We start from the raw sequence: 18,278 nt of genomic DNA, 5'->3' as shown, positions 1-18,278 counted from the left end.
TTGGGCCGGGATTGTTGGAGACCACCTCATTGGACCGTACCTTCTGCTCCCTCATCTGGACGGTAGGGCATACTTGATCTTTCTACAGCAAGTCCTGTCCGAACTTATTGAAGAAGAACATGTTCCTCAGTCGTTGCGCCGCTCAATGTGGTTCCAGCATGATGGGGCTCCCCCACATTACACTAATGATGACCACCAACACCTAAACGTTACATTTAAACAGCATTGGATAGGTCGTGGTGGTCCGGTTCATTGGCCTGCTAGGTCGCCGGACCTATCATGCCTGGACTTCTTCTGCTGGGGTCAAATGAAGACATTGGTGTACGAGACCCGTTGATTCAGTTGAAGACCTCGTCGCTCGCATCTCTGTAGCTGCCGGGGAGATTCGAGATACGCCAGGAATCTTCCAGAACGTTAGGGATTCCATGCGGCAGCGATGTGAAGCCTGTGTGACTGCTTCTGGTCGAACTTTCGAACAGCTTCTGTAGCATGGCTTTTTGCCAATGTAAAACTTGTCATTAAAATGATTTCTGTTACACTAACGAGTTGCTGTTTCTGTTCTTATTCTTTGCTTCTTTGTTCACGCGACCTCCTGCATGACGAAGGCATTTCGGACCCTGCAATGCTATGTGATTCCGATTCGTCTTTGTGCCCCCTACACCTCCTGCAAGTTTGTCGCACTGTAGTGAATCACCCTATATATATATATATAACAACTTCTGAACTCCTATAAAATGGGCTAAGCCCTTCAGTTAAATGAAATTTATGGAATGGATGCTTTTAAAAAAGTATACCAATTTTAATCAGATGTGTTTGATCAAATATTTCTTCTTAGAAATATTGAAAGGAATATTTAAAAAATCTCTTCAGGGGTCAGAGGAAGAAACAGTTTGGATTTAAAATCAATTAATTAAAATTAGTTAATTTTGTTATGGAGATTTAACATAAATTGAATGTGTAAAGATTTTATAAGTTGATCCAAATATGATTACACAGAAAGTTCAATAATAAATACCATTAAAGATTTTGATAAGTTGATCCAAATATGATTGCACAGAAAGTTCACTAAAATACCATTAAATGTATAGATACCAATAATAAATACCATTAAATGTATAGATACCTATAATAAATACCATTAAAACGCATCATCATTGCAGAAAATCTTCATTTATCCACAGGCAGGAAGGAAGACTTCTCCCAAGAGGAGAACTGTGATGCCGTCCAAAGATCAAGTACGGCAAGGCTGCTGAACTTGACCAGATTTGGTCAAGCCCAGGAGACTTTTAGTACTTTCGCTTTGGTTGCATGCTTGCAACTTACTTAAAGATCTGTTTATTAGATCTTGAGTTTGTGAATTAATCTACTTATGTTCGTGAAGGTATCTTCCCTACTTTCTGGAAATACGGAAACGTTTGCTTAATAGCTATAGATCCCTCTTCTCCCATCAAGGCGTTGGAGTCCTTCCAACGGATTGCCCTTTTACTCATCGTGGTCAAGGTTCTTGAGCGCTTGCTGCTGGCCACGACCGACAAGGGAATGGTACATTCCCTTGTCGGTCGTGATTCAGTTCCCGACAATATAGAGTTAACCCAGATGCTCCATAATTAACACAGTCCAGAGCATTTGAATGCCACAGGATTACTTACATGATTAATAGCTATATATGTAGATTTCAAGAAAGCTTTTGATTCAGTCTGGTGGTCTAGCTTCATCAGACAGGTTTTAACCACCGAATATTTTCCTGAGTCGTATAACTGATTCAATAATTAGTTCACAAATATGAAAATCACGGTGAAGACTCCATCGTATCAGATTGCAAGAAATGCCACCAGAGGCTGCTCTCAAGATTCCATATTCGGCCTAGCTACGTGGAACATAATTCTGACAACTGTTAGGTTACACCTTCCACCAACTTTCATGTTTTCGTATGCAGATGACCTCATTATTCCGGTGAATGGACCAACTCGTGCGTTCACTGAGAACCGTTCATTGAAACAGTACCAACCTCTGTCCTTCGATGGAGAGATCTGTGACAAAGTTCATGCTCTCAGACCTCCTTGGAAGTGTATCTATCTATCAATTGGCTTTATAGTCTTGCATTTTACTGTTCTGCTGTGCGGTTTTGTGGAAAACCAGTGGCCTAATAAACAATATGCTGCACTACCATGTATCCTGTCTGTAAAATTGTGTGTGTGTTCTGTGGTCAGTTGCCTGTTTCGCTGGACGAAAAAACCATGTGTTCTTCTCCTGAAACCGAATATCTCAGCCACGGAATGGGGGGGGGACTATAAAAGTTTCGCACATCATTGACGGTATTCAAACCAAGACCATTTATACCCGATGTGGGGCGAATGGTGATTAAAACCATTATGTGAATACTCATAACAATATTCAGACACAGACAGATCATGAATTGCTTGATCTGGAAATGAGAGCTGTTGCTAGTATTGTAGTTTTAAGTGCAACAGCAACTTAGCCCAGTTTGCAGTGTATATTATATGTTTGTAAATTGCATAATATATTATATTGCATGATCAGTTTGCCCGTTTGCTAAAATAAACCGAGTTTTCAGGATAAAAAACATTCAACCATTGGCTGAGACCAAATAATTCAGCCACGCTGTGAAAAAGACCCATTAAAATCCTTCGCATCATTGACAGGATTCGAAATCGAGACCTTGCCAACCGATGTGAGGGAGGGCGGTGTCACTGTGCTAACCGCGAGGGCAGAATGAGAGCATTTATTATTATTATTATTATTATTATTAGACTTATGGTGCAAGGAAGCCTGAGGCTTATGCTGCACTAGCTAAAACAAATTTCTGAGTTACCCTGTGTGAGATAGAGAGAAGGGAATCACCACGAAAGAGAAAAATGATGATATCCAGCTCAGGACCCCGGGTTTGCCAAGCCCATACTCACTAGATGTGAACACCTGAGATATCGTTTTTTGATTTTTTTTTTTTTTTTTGTTTGTTCGTTTAGCACCAAAGCTGAGAGGTATATTATGTGTATTATTATGTATATTAATAATATATATTAATGTAAATAATACACATATAATATTATATGATATAATATTATGTCTGTAAGATACATGTATTCTGTGGTCGATTTAGCTATGCTGGACAAAAAAAGCCGGGTTTCCGGAATAAAAGAAAGAACCACACAATTCTCCCGTGAAACCGAACTAACATAACTAACATTTGGTATACTGCGATAATTCTAGTAATTTTAGTTTAATTTTTAAAGAGGAAATTTTTCAAATAATTCGCTAGTGCTTATCGTGATATTTTTATTATTTATATCTATTTATTATTTAAATTATCGTCTCAATTGAAAAAAAAAACACTGAGAAACTATCATATTAGGGCCACCCGAGACCGAACTTATATTCTTAATGTCTATTATATCTTTGTGGGGAGGGCCCTCGCTATTCATGCATGAGATCGACTCAGTCACGGAGTGAAAAAGCTCATAAAAGTTCCTCGCGTCATTGACGGAATCCAAACCCGGATCTTTTCCAAAAGGTGTGGGGAGGAAGGTGATTATAACCACCGTTTATTGTCTGCAGAGACGTTGGAAAAGTTACAAATAACATGGTATAGGATGCCACGACCGACAAGGGAATGTCACTGAAAATTCACCTGTGTTGCGGCCAGTTCCCTTGTATTTCGCTGTCGCTAGTATGAAGAACTTTCTCTAGCTGATAGTGAATTTTCTGTATCCTAGATCAGTGACGCACAAACTTATTTCGCTCGCGACCCCTTTATTAAACATAAAATTGACGCGACCCCTCAATGTAAACTCCCAGGTAAGGTGATCAGATTTTAAATTAAGAAAAATGGGATTTTAAAAATTATGTAATATAAAATTTTATTCGAGTACTGAGAAAGGAATAAAAAAATGTTTCCTTTTTAAATTACACGTTAAAATGATTGTTTCAGATTTTAATTGAATACAGCAAAAACATCAACTGAAATTCTTATTCTTCAATTAAGATTACAAAACAATAAAAAAATGAACAATTACAAAACAAAACAATTAATGAGAAAAATGAACCTGGATACCCGATAATGCTGTATTTGGTCTACATTTGGCGCAATATTTGAAATTTCTAATCTCATGCATCTTCTGGATCAAGTCTGGAATGCTGTTTTGTTTTTATAGCTGTTAATTTTGAGAAACCAACCTCACATAAATATGTAGACCCGAAAGATAGCAATCTTTGTATCGCCATTTTCGATGATTCTGAATACTCGTCTCCAACAGAAAGCCAAAGTTTGTCACAAGTTGTAGTCTTGAAACGGGCACGCAATGCGTCGATAAGATTTGCTTAATGGTAATTTCGGGGTATGAAGAAATATCAAAAGCAAACGGATCACGAATCCAATACAACTTTTTTTCTGGAGATGAGTTAAATCGTTTGGATAAAAATTCTTAATTAGCATTGTTACGTGGGTGGCAATTATATCCCTAAATTGTAAAATGTCAATATTATTGCTATTAATAAAATCAGAAAAGTATCGGAACATTTCAGTATTATTACACTCAAATTCATTTTTCCAAAGATTAAACTTTTTTTTTGAAAGCTTCTATTTTATCACTGAGTATTAATGTATTTGTTTCCTGTCCTTGAAGACTTAAATTTAAATCACTAAGTTTTTCAAATATATCAACAAGCGAACAAAGTTTTCCCAGCCATTTTTGATTTGTAAACAATTGAGCAAGGACTGATTTTTTTTCCGATAAAAACAATAAAACTTCATATTTGAGGTCAAAAAGAGTCGCAACACTTTACCACTGGACAACCAACTCACTTTCGTATGTGATCAACTTAATAAAGTTGATCACACTTACTGCATCTTTCAAAACTTCGTACAAATCAGTTTGCACTTTCCTTCACTACTAATGCTTCCCTATGTATAATGCAATGATTAAAAACTATATTTGGAGCAATATCCTTTACTTTTCCTTTTAAACTGTTATTTTATCCTGTTAATGCAGCCGCACCATCAGTACGAATCGTAAAGCAGTTGTTCCACGTTAGATTATTTGTTCGAAAGAAATATTTATAACATCAAAAATCTCGCCCGTCGTTCTTTCTTTCAAAGCTTTGTAAAATAGAAAATCCTCCAAAATATCTCCCTCGTAGCAGTAAAGGTAAACTGCAGCCATTATCAACCCACTGCAGGATGGAAGCCTCCTCAACAATTCACGTTGAGGGAAATGGACCATAATCTGCCACGCTGGTCCAGTGCGGGTTGGCAGATCGACCGTATTTAGCAGTCATGGGCTTGAACCCCTGTCTACTCAAGGAGCATGTGCTACTGCACTCCAGCTCCTGACCACTCGGCTGCGGAGGCCTTTATCCGACATATACAATACGTTGAGCAAGGTTTAAAATATCTGTGGATTCATCTAACTGCATTGCAAAAATTGAAATTTCTTTCAATCGATTTAATAAATTGAATTTTATATTGTCCACGATAACTAATATGCCACGCGACTGTTTCTGGATAGAGGAATGATTTTTAAATCGTTGTTGTACTTTTCTCCATGCATAATTGAAATAATTTTAATTGCAGCAGGCAGAACAAGAGATTCAGTAATAGTATGTGATTTCAAATGTTTTCCTATTACATACGAAACTTCCAACGATGCTCTTAAAGCTTTATAAGGTTTAAAGCTTTATGAAAGATTTCAGACCTTGTATGGCGTCAGTGTGTCTTTTGAAAAAGAATTCAGTTTCTTTCATTAGCACTGGATGTTTGGTATGCAAGTCTTTTTAATTTAATAAGATTCATGCTTTCGTTCGCCAGTTTCCGTAACATATTACGCACACAGAACGTTGCTCATCATCAACACTGTAAGTGAAGCAGTACTTTAAATTCCTCTTGATTTTTCAATTCTTTTTCATGCCTTTTGATTTGTAACATGATGGCTCTCTACCAGAAATCGGTGGTAGCACCACACTTGAAATAACGTAAGTGTCCACATTTTCACAGGATATATTTCTTACCCTTTCAGCTTCTGAAGTATCTATAGCAGCATTATTGTCGTTACTCCTCGGCCGTTTTGTTCTGATTACCCAAATGTAAATTATATATATTTTTTATTCTCCTTAAAAACAACAATAATATAAAAAGTAGCTGAAGAATTAAAAACACATCCAGGTTGACATGAAAGCACCGAATTACGAAGCAGAATAAAGCGTGCTTGCAACATACTTGCTATACGTATAACATATATTTACTGCCACCGCATATTCATATCTCTGCCTTTTGGCAATTTGTGCTGTAGGAAGCACGAATTAAAGGCTAAAGGGATTACCAGAATTACCCCCGAGAAAGAGAGAGAGAGAGAGTAGAAGGGAATCACCAAGAAAGAGAAGAATGGTGATATCCAGCTCGGGACCCCCGAGTGTGCCCATACTCACCAGATAGTAGTAATGACAAGTATTAATACATACTGAGCAGTCGCACGATTCAGCTGCTTTCTGTGTATCCATAGCCAGTGAGCAAATTAAGGAGTATTCCCGACAAGGACAATAAGAAAGAACGCCACCTGCATCACACGTGTAATCACCCAAAAAAATAGAGTGGCAATCAGGTTCATTCGTATCTCAGACGTCGTTCGATTAGTAAGATCTCTACACCTACCGTATTGAAAAGGTAATTTTAACAACAAGTTTTTTTAGCATTTATGTACACAAAAACTAATTTCATTTAAAAATTTCCACGACCCATTTCATTTATCTCGCGAGCCCTCTGGGTGTCGCGCACCACTGTACTAGATTTAGAAAGTGCGACGAAATTTTCAACTCAATGCACTGCAGGGAAAAATTGAATCCCTGAGAACATGAGTTAATGCCGAAGAGAATATTCAAACTGGGAACTCGACAGTGACCAAGTGTCTGATTTTCTACTGAGCAATGTCAGGGGTTAAGGGAAGAGTTTTTGCTTTCGTAAAGGTGACTACAGTGGTCTGAGACAGTTTTTAAACTCTATACACCGGGACAAACTGATGATGTTACCAACGTTGAATTCTAAATGGGAAACAATCGAGGAATTAATCTTGGAAGCTAATATGCATGTCAGATGAACTAATCAGGCTCGTAACAGAGAAGAAAAATGCATGGGGTGCATATAAATTGTCAGGAGACACAGATGCCTATGACAAATATAAAATAGTCTGTAATCAAATCACAAAGGAGGAGGCAAGAAAGGCAGATTACGAGAACTCTTTGGCAAATAATGCAAAGAAAAACAGTAAAGACTTCTTTACTTATGTAAAATCTAGCACGCAGATATGAATCAGATTGGTCCACTTGATATCAATGGTTCGATTGGTGATGATTATGCTCAGGTAGCTGACAAACTGAATGAGTATTTTGCATCTACATTCACAAATGAGGAATTCTGTAGGGAAGTGAAGGCCAGAAGCTTATCAAACTCTAACAGGAGTTAAATGATTTTGTAATAACTTAAAGCAAAGTGGAGGAGAAATTGTTGAAGTGAAACATACAAAAGGCACTTGGGCTGGATGGGACCTATCCAATATATTAAAGGAGGCAGCAAAGGCCCTTAGCCATGATTATGAGGGCATCCTTGGACTCAGGGGAGGTCCCCAGGGACTGCAGATGTTAAAATGTATCCCAAATTCACGAAGAGGGATCGAAAGGTGACACGAGTAATTACAGTCTAACTAGTTTAACTTCTGTTCGGAGGAAATTAATGGATTCACTAGTTAAAGAACTGCAGGATCATCTAGACAAGACTGCCGTTATAGTTCACACACAGCATGGGTTCGTTAAGGGGAAGTCGTGTCTGACCAATTTGATTGGACACTACGATGTGGTCACAAAGGAACAGAATGCAAAAAAATAAATTTGATATCATACACTTGATTTTAGGAAGGCTTTGGATAATGTTGCACATGGAAGACTACTTGTTGGAACAATATGGCATTAAGGGCAACTTGCTGCTATGGCTAAAGGGATGGATGAATGGGAGAAGACGGAGAGTGGCAATCAATGGACACTGCTCTTCGTGGACTAATGTTATTAGTGGAGTCTCCCAGGGTTCGGTGTTGTGTCCATTGTGGTTTTCTGTATTTATTATAATGATATTGATAACAGTAATCAGGCTCAATGTCCAAGTTTGCAGATGTACAAAGGTTGGTAGGGTTGTTAAAGACAGTAAGGACGGTACGCTACTACAACAGGATCTGGAAAAGTTGAACAGATGAGCTGAGAGGTGGCAACGGAAGTTTAACATTGACAAATGTAAAGTGCTGCATATGGGCAGCAGTAACCCCAGAGTAACATACCAACTGTGCAGTACTACACCCAGGGTAATGGAGGATGAAAAAGACTTGGGTGTAATTGTGCAGTCAGATAAGAAATTTTCTGATTAGCGGGTTGCGAGTAGTTATGGAGTCTTGTCAATGATATCTAGGAATTTTAGTAGCAGGGATAAGGAGGTGATTATCTTGTGTAAGGCAATATCAGATCCTATTGCCTTATACAAGGGAATCCTGTTGTAGGTATGGCCTCACTATTGTATAAGGCAATACTCAGTCCACGCCTTGAGTACCGCAAACAGGTCTGGAAGCCTCATTTCAGGAAAGATGTAGAGCTGCTGGAACGAGTACAGAGAAGGGCAACGAGATTAATGAGTGGAACAAAGGGTTTCTGTTACCAAGAAAGGCTTAAGTTATGCAAATTGTTGCGTCTAGAGACTAGACACCTGCGAGGTGATCTGATTGAAGGTACAAGGCCTTGAGTGGTTTGAGCAAGCTCAATGCTGATGGGATTCTTCCTCTTTCTCAGATTCTGGATATAAATTCAAATTGAGGAAAGACAGTTGTTGAATATATGTGCCGAAATTTACCTTTAGCCAGCGGGTGGTTGATTTCTGGAACAAACTTCCATCTGTCGTTCTGGAAGTTGACAGCTTAAATAAATTCAAAGTTCAATTAGAGAAACCTTTGGACTGGTGAAACGTTAAAGTTTTTTTTTTATGCAATATAAGCTTGATTTCGTGCATCATATGCCTGTACTAATGTTAATGCTAATGGATCCGGACCCAGAATTGAAAATTTCCATCTGTAATAAAGGCAGATGGAACAGAATAGAATTTGGCTGCCAGGTGCAAAAACACACGTTGCAAATAATCAGTTACTAGTTTTTAAACATACATAACGTTGATTGTCTGGCTGAAATGGTAGTCTACACCAACTCCGCAAGTAAATCTTCTATACATATGTTCACTTTCAAGGCCAGAATGTGGATGTGTAAATATAGAGTTTGTGCAGTGTAATTTTGGGTTATGTTGTTATGTTCATCTGCCTAAAATTTATGGGGATGTAAGAGAATTCGTCGTCCAGAATTAGTGGAAGGTTGCTTCATCAGGCTAAAAGGGAAGGGTAATAGTAATAAGAGTAATAGTAATAGTAATAATTCGGTAGTAATGAGGGCATGTTGTATGAATTAATGAAATTTTTGTATATGGCGTACACACGGCAAGAATATATCCAGCTCCTTGACATAACGTTGCCACGACAATACCACTCGTATACACTCACACTACTCGGACTGCCTCCAGTCACTATCCGGCAGAGTAGAGGCAGCGAGATTGTACACTAACTGATCTGGAAGCCTCCTAAGAATTACAAATAAGTTCGGTTCGGTTGACTATCTAGCGGCCGTCCTGAGAACGCCAACTAAATAACGCCACTGTAGAGCAGGAAACTTCCGTACAAATGTAAAGAAGATTGGATCTCGCCTTGAAGTCCGTCATTGTCAGTCAATTCGGCCCTGGAGAGATTGTGCAAGGCTCAAGGGGTAGAATTTTTTTCAGCCTGGTCTGTGCTTGTTGACAGAAGAGACTGCTTATACAGGGATGAGGTACACTTAAATAGAAAGGGTGCAAGAATATTTGCTGATGCTTTCGAGGCAGAGTTAGGTGGGTCGGAAAACTGCTAGCTTGGGGGGGGGGGGGTATAAACAGACTAAAAGGTTAACAGTGGCCGCAGGCAGAGGCAAAAGTGATTCTTGCGCTGCTTTTAATAGAATGAGCAGCAGTATGGAAAGCAAGGCAATGATTTCCAGGACTGCTGGGTGTCATAGTGGAACAAGTAAATACATGGGCTGTGTTAGGTGACTAGGAGCAGGAACATGTATACTTGCAGATACACCAATGCTAGGAGTACAGATAATAAATTTGATGAGCTTGAAGTGCTAGTCAAGACATCAAAGGCAGATATTGTTGGGACACTAGAGACGTGGTATCACACAGATATAAGCAGTGCAGAATTGGAATTTGGGGAGTACAATGTGTACAGAAAGGATTGACAGGATAGGAAGGGGGGAAGGGGTTATGCTGTTAGTTAAGAAACACATAAAATTTGAGGAAGTGCATCCAATTGATGTTGGTGGACAATGCAATGTTGAGTCTGTTTGGTGTGACATAAGCACTGGGAAAGGAAAAATGAGAGTAGGTATGTGTTACAGGCCTAATGAATCTGATGAGTATAATGAGAAATTGTGCAGAGAAATAGAGTGGGCCAGTAAATTAGTGTCTTATAATGGGGGATTTTATCTTTCCAGATATTGACTGGAACTTGTGGATTGGTCACTCGCACACTAGCAAGACTTTTGTCGATTTATTGGATGATTGTTTGCTACATCAGCATGTTCAAGAGAAAACCGGGGGGGGGGTAATACTCTTGATCTGATTATCAGCAGTGATTATTGATGCATTAAGAATATGCAGATAAAGGAACCACTGGGTGACAGTGATCACAATGTACCGATGTGGGAATTACTTAAAGATGTCACTACCATCAAGGCTAAAGGGAAGGGCTTCTGCTTTCGTAAAGGTGACTACAGAGGTCTCAGACAGTTTTTAAATTCTGTACAGTGGGATCAACTGATGATGTTACCAAGATTGAATTCTAAATGGGAAGCCTTCTGGGACTTAATTTTGAAGGCTACTAGGCCAACTAAGAAATACTGTTCAAGGTTTAGGCCTAAATGGATGTCAGATGAAATAATGAAGCTCGTGGCAGAGAAGAAAAATGTATGGGATGCATATAAAGTATCAGATGACACAGAAGCCTATGGCAGATATAAACTAGTCTGTAATCAAGTCACAAAGGAGGTTAGACAGGCGAAGGCAGATTACGAGAAACCCTTGGCAAAGGAAGCAAAGAAATACAGCAAAAACTTCTTTACTTATGTAAACTCTAGAAGTAAAGGGATGAATCAAATTGGACCACTTAACACAGATCGGTTAACTATTGATGATCATGCTAAGATAGCTGATAAACTGAATCAGTATTTTGCATCTACATTCACGCATGAGGAGTTGTTCAATAAGGAGAGTGCCAGACGTTTATCAAACTCTAACAGGGCGATAAGTGATTTTGTAATAACTGAGAGCAAAGTGGAGGAGAAATTGTTGAAGTTAAACATAAAAAAGGCACCTGGGGTAGACGGGATCTATCCAGTTATATTAAGGAAGGCAGCAAAGGAAGCAAGCAAACCCTTAGTCATAATTATCAGAGATTCCTTAGACTCGAGGGAGGTCCCTATGGACTGGAGGTTGGCTAATGTATCACTAATTCACAAAGCGGGTTCAAACGGTGACAGAAGTAACTATACACCTGTTAGTTTAATTTGTGTTGGGGAAAAATAATGGAATCACTGGTTAAAGATGCATTGCAGGATCATCTAGACAAGACTGCAGTAATAGTTAAGACACAGCATGGGTTTGTTAAAGGGGTCTTGTCTGACCAATTTGATTGGATATATGATGTGGTCACAAAGGAACTGAATGCCAAAAATAGTTTTGATATATATTTGGATTTCAGGAAAGCTTTTGATACTGTTGCACATGAAAGACTGCTGCACAAATTGGGGTAGAATGGTATTAAGGATAAGTTGAGTGGGAGACGACAGTGGCAATCAATGGACACTGCTCTTCGTGGACAAATGTTATTAGTGGAGTCCCCAGCGTTCGATGTTGAGCCCATTGTTGTTTTGTATATTTATCAATGATATTGATGAAGGTATATCAGGTTTAATGTCCAAGTTTGCAGATGATACAAAGGTTGGCAGGGTTGTTACAGTAAAGACAGTATACTCCAACTGGATCTAGATAAGTTTGGCAAATGGGCTGAGAAGTGGTAAATGAAGTTTAACATTGACAAGTGCAAAGTACTGCATATGGGTAGCAATATGCAGTACTTTGCATTTGTCATTCGAAGAGAGACGTACCAATTGTGTGGTACTACACTCAGGGAAATGAAAGTGAAAAACACCTGGTAGTATTTGTGCAGTCAAATATGAAGTTCGCTGAACATTGTAGACGGGCTGCCAGGGCAGGTAATGGAGTCTTGTCAATGACATGTTGGAATTTTGCTAGCAGGGACAGGGAGGTGATTATCCCATTGTGCATAGCAGTGGTCAGGCCACAGTTTGAGTACTGTGTGCAGGTCTGGAGGCCTCATTTTGGGAAGGATATAGAGTTGCTGGAATGAGTACAAAGAATGGTAACAAGATTGTTGAGGGGAACAAAGGGGTGCTCTTACAAGAAAGGCTTAAGTTCTACAAATTGCAGTGCCTGGAGAGTAGGCACCTGCGAGGTGATGTGATTGAGGTGTATAATGCTTTGAATAGGTTGAGTAAGCTGAATGCTGATGGGATTCTTCCTCTTGCTCAGATTAAGAACCTGAGGGGGCACAGATTGAAATTGAGGAAAGACAGTTGATAAATAGATGTGCGAAAATTTGCCTTTAGCCAGCGGGTAGTTGATTGGTGGAACAGACTTCCATCTTATGTTGTGGAAGCCTAAATAAATTTATGGCTGAGCTGGACAGGCATTTAGAACGAATGGTGGGGTGAAATTATAAGGTTTTTTTTTTGCTGATGCTAATAACCTCAAAAGAAGTCAGTCATACTGCATGATAGAAGAGATGGTGGATTGCTGGAAGTTTTATCTGGAGACTAAACATGGGTTCCACCACACCTCTACCTCTGCTTATGTTACCGCCCCTGGGAGGTAACCTCCAGTATACTGTGCGCTGTATTTCAGGACTTGCACGTAGGGTGTATACCCAGGACTACTAACAGTCCCACCTTCATGAAGGTGCAAGCAGAGCATCTGGCTTTCTCTGACTGATCGGACTTTCCCGAAATTTGGTCCAATTGACTTGAGTGTCAACTAAATATCCGTTTCATCAGCGTTTTAGACTCCCGGGTAGGAAACCCAGCTTGACATACCTGAGAGAATGACTGCGACGGCCTCAAGGACCAGTTTAATTTAGTACAACGCAGTCAATTATTATTAAATGCTTCTTATATATAATCCGTAACAGATTAAAAAGTTTAGAAGTATCCACAGATAATCTCTCAAGCAGGTCCTCACATCCCCTCTCCTCTGCTTCCCTTCTTCCCTCTCCTCCTCTCCCTCTTAACCTCGGACCATCCTAAACTACCTCCATAATATATCTCTATAGAGTATACCAAAATTCCCCCAGGTTTGCAAGCAACAACCTCCCAACTCCAACCTATATTAACAGTCGGTACACCCCTTCCACCCCAGTCTTCCCCAACCGAAACAAGAGACTACACTCCTGGATCACGTTAACGGCTAAGCCCTTTCAACTAATTTAGAGAGTAACTCTAGGAATTTTTCATAAGCGTAATAATTATGCGATAATTATACATGTAAAGGAGTATAGTATAATTAAAATACATAGCATTGTAAATTATCATATATCATTATGAAATTGAAAATTTGTAGTACCATTCCTCAAACAATATTCTATACGCATAGGCCTGAAGACGGAAAACAATGAGTTCCCGAAACGTTGCAATAAATAGTTTAAGTGTTGAGGTGGTTCAATTTCTTTAAATTGTATTCTTTTGATAATAAATTGCTTAATCTACCACGTGATATAATAGTGCAGTGTCTATCAGTTCATTAACATAAAATTTTTATTACTTTTTATTGCTTAATCGGTTAACACGATTAACGATTAAATTAACAGAATTTTCTATCAATTCCTCCTTTTAATACCACAACTAAGCTAATCTTTAGATTTATGAAAAACGCATGACGAAATGAAAGAAAGGCTGATTCTTAATAGAATCAGCCTTTCGATATATATTATACATATGTATCGAAAATAACATACAACAAAATTACTGATTTTTTTCTCTGAGTGGGGAGGATTGAATTGAAAGGTTGTATTGTTTGTCATTCACAGCACGCATGACTATCGTGTGATGGTCATGCGTGCTGTACATAAGATAACACGTTGAATATGACATCACTTCCTTCAGGAAAGTGTCCCAGGGTTCCGCTGTGAGTCCCGATTTCGAGAGTTAAAAACATGATAACCCTAACTGAATAAGTATTCGCTGACTCTTTTCAGGAACTTTTATAACAGTGTAATAAGTGCATTCAATCAAGTGGTGATTACTTTGAATAAAAATAAATATAAATATATATATTACAGCACCATTAGCGTCTATAGCATAGTGCGTGCCACTTCCTTATGGGTTTTCGTATTTGTTCACACAATCATCACACAGCTTGTATGTATGTATGCTACTCCTTCATTTATAACTTTTGAATAGTAAATTTATATATACAGTATATATTGCATATACACACTGCCTTATAATTAATATACGGACACCAGCATATCTAAAAATGTTTTTGTTTATACTCTGGCACGACCACAAGGTCAGTGGAGTTTACAATAAATCAATCAATACAAAATGACCTTTATTTAGAGGAAAACCATAATATGCACTAAAACATTTAGCCTTTATGATAGCCTCTAGTCTCCGTGGAAGACCCTCCACTTTTTTTTTTTTTTTAACTGTCCACCGATATATTTTCCGCCATTCGGCTTTCAAAGCTGCGACCTGTTCTTTTTTTAGGAGGTCTCTCCTCACCTATACCAGACAATCCAATTCACTACAGAAGTTCTCTATAGGACTGAGGTCATGGTTCTGGGCTGGCCAGTCCAACTTTTCGATGTTCATATCCTTAAACCAGTTAGTCACAACGCTAATAATATGACATTGAGTGTTGTCTTGCTGATACAGGTATGTGCCTTTTCCGACGTGCTGGCGCAACGCAAGTAACGCATTATTGTCCAGGACATCTAGATAGACCTTAGTATTCAGGGTTTGCCCAAAACAACCAATAGTCCCAGGCGAAACCATGAAAAACAATTCCAGACCATTATGCTGCATCTGCCAAACTTCAGTATCGAGACGATACTTTCAGTGGGCAGCTTTCTCTGGCCATCCGCCACGCCCAAGCATGACCATCAGACTGAGGGACCATGTAGTACCGTGACTCATCACTCCAAAGCACATAATTTCCATTGGTCTAGGGTCCAAGAACGCACAAAGCTAGACGGCATCTGGGGTGATTAGTTTGTAGACGGCTGAATGCTCGTGGAAAGGCATTTTATGCAGCGCCTGGTACACTGTACTCCGAACGAACCATTCTTTGCAAAGGTCTTCTGTCACGTCCCGTTAGCCTCGGAGGTTTTCCGCGTCACTGCTTTAGCACCAATTCGCTTCCACTTGTGGATCGCATCAGGAATCGTCGACCTAGGGATCTTCAGTGGCATTGAAATGTCACTGGCCCGATTGTTTATGTAATACCCTATTATCGTTCAGCGCTGGAAGTCTGTTTGGGTGACTGTTTTTGTAATGATCAATAGGCACTAAGTCGAAATCAATTTTGAGGTAGGATAGCCAATAATATAAATTGGTATAATATAATATAGAGGTTATATAATTTTGAATTATCTAAACTTTAATATAAATTAAGATAGTTTATTTAAAATACTGCATAGTGCAAATTGATCATCGCTGACCCGACAGAACGAAGGATATGAGTTCAGAAATTAGATCAAGAATAAGGCATATTTACCATGTCCATGTGGAAACAACGGTAGTCAAAAAGGAATTTCCTTTTTGACTACAGCAAAGGAGATACATGTGGTTCATACACAATATAACTTCAATGACAGTTAGTAGCAATAGCCTAATAAGTATTAAAAATGCCATAAAGACGTACCGCATCTTACCGCTTGTTTCGAAAGGTTATAAGGCTTGTTATCAGTGGTAATTGGGTTAATGAAATTCCTCTGAATATCTGAATATCCACATCTGAATAGGTTTCCTGTTCAAATGTGGAAACTAGAGCCTCCTTTTGGTCAGCATCTCGGTTCTCGTGCCGCATCATTACGAGAGAGAAAGACATCTGGCTAATCACTGCTTACATTATGTAATTTATTCGGTAGAAATATGTTTTCTGGGTGCTGTTATAGGGAAGCTTGGGTAATAATTAATACTTTTCTTCCTGGTTTGTTTCAGTGTTATCGATACCTAGAAAGTCAATTCTTTATTGCATTTTCTTTTACCGTTTCTTTAGTAGGAGTTTCGTTTGATGTCAAATGTTTATTTTGGCAAAATCAGGACTTCGAAATTGAAGCTAAAACGTCGTTCCCGGTTCACCATGTGCATCAATGATATGCGTTAACTGCCTTCTGCACGTATTAGTCTGACGAGTGTTCGGGTTGGCAAAATTTTCCATTTACAAAATTAAATGCGTGAACTAAATGAAACGATATTCTTTACAAATTCCAGTATCGCACGAACCTGTAGCCATTTCGTTATGTATAGTCCAAAGCAGAGCGCGCGTCCCTTAGCGATGCCAAGGGGTGGTTAGTAGCCTCGAGAGTAAAAACGAGCGAGGCTCAAAGTTAATTTTAAATCACTAGCACAAGAGCGCCAGTAGTAGCAAGAGCGCCAGTTCCATGGCACCTTTCCCAAATGTTACCAAGTTGTGTGATAAAGAGGTAGGGAGTAGTATACTTACACTATTTCGTAGGCTGCCTCTAAGTCAGAGTGATTAAGTGAGCAAGTATACACTCTCGGCGTCAGGTGATTGGATTCTGACCCCAAGGCCTATCAAGGTGTGTTTGTGGTGTCGAACTGATAATAGTCTAGAAATCAGCCGTTCCTTTACGCATACTTTGATAAAATATACTGTTTCGTTAGTATTTCGCAGCTATTTCTCGTTCCAATGGGAAATGATGACGCAACTGTGCATAAAACAGCGGCTGAAGGAGGGAGTCAACCAGTGAACATGTAGTGAAAGTATAGCTATGGTTTGTTGTGTTGTGTTACGCAGAAGGAAAAAAAAATCTAATATAAGTGTCAACGGTGGTTAAATTTTGCAGTGGATATCTTTTAACCTTGGTAGAAGATGTGGGCGGAGAAAGGACTGTCGGGTAAGTTTGGTGCTTTTACGTAACGTTGACAATAAAAATTTTAAAAGGTGGCGCTTAGGTATACATAAAGGTCAAAAGTCAAAGGGTGACTTAATGTGATGAAGTTATAGGGCAGAAAGTAAAATGCAGGGAAAGTAAAATGGTGCTATCAATATCTTTACAGTAGAAGGCAGAATGATCAATACCACGTCTCTATTACACCACAAAGTGAAATAAAGTCCAATGAATTGAGTTAAGCGACCAATATAATGGTTATTTTTAAGAACGACTATAAAATAACTTTAACTGAACTGACATTACGTGGTTTGTCTCTTCTCTTGCAAGAACTAGTAAAGAATTTAAATGGTACGTTAAATTTTACCATAGAAGTAGAGAAAAAGTTATTCAAAGGTAAAGGAATATTTTATAGACGCTGTCTATCAGGTTTTCAGTCACTGAAAGACTTTAGAAATATGATGATAAATGAATTCTGATGATAAATGAATGTATTAACACAAACGATTATTTTAACAGTTCTGGCCAATCAAATCCGAGACATATCAGACCTATAATGAGAAAAATCAGATAACAAAATTGACATTAAAACTATTAATATATTTATTGTTCTTAAATTCTATATTCTTTACTACATTATACAAAATTTGTGGAAGCGAATAAACGATTGCATACTTAGATTGATTCTAAACTTATATCAAGTTTTAAAAAAACAGAATAAATGAAACGAAGACTAAAGGTTTAAAAACTGTATTTTTCATTAATAGAAAGCTGTGTAATGGCGTGCTTCAATATCATTAGTCACCAAAAGCTAACCAAAGTTTCTTTTGAGATCAATTACTATGAATAATATACGCAGTCTCTCGCAAACATGCTTGCCTCGAGGTTAATCTTTTTGTTACCTTATCGTGCCACATGTTTATATAGCTATATTTAACATGTGTGGTT

At 38.6% G+C, this 18,278-nt stretch overlaps 1 protein-coding gene across 2 annotated transcripts in view; it reads left to right on the top strand.

Annotated features, from left to right (window-relative positions):
* Positions 1-16,970: 16,970 nt before the first annotated feature.
* The window catches only part of LOC150087219 (uncharacterized), an 89,066-nt gene continuing 87,758 nt past the window's right edge, over positions 16,971-18,278 (top strand). For both annotated transcript variants that reach the window (XM_090371083.1, XM_090371084.1), the window contains exon 1: positions 16,971-17,336. The gene's annotated coding sequence lies outside the window, so the exon portion shown is untranslated. The remainder of the gene's footprint in view (positions 17,337-18,278) is intronic.

This window comes from Mastigoproctus giganteus, chromosome 4 (genome assembly GCF_048544385.1).
Source record: "Mastigoproctus giganteus isolate SK-2022 chromosome 4, ASM4854438v1, whole genome shotgun sequence".
NCBI lineage: Eukaryota > Metazoa > Arthropoda > Arachnida > Uropygi > Thelyphonidae > Mastigoproctus > Mastigoproctus giganteus.
Note: the sequence above shows the minus strand (reverse complement) of the source record. Positions and strands in the feature narration are given on the sequence as shown.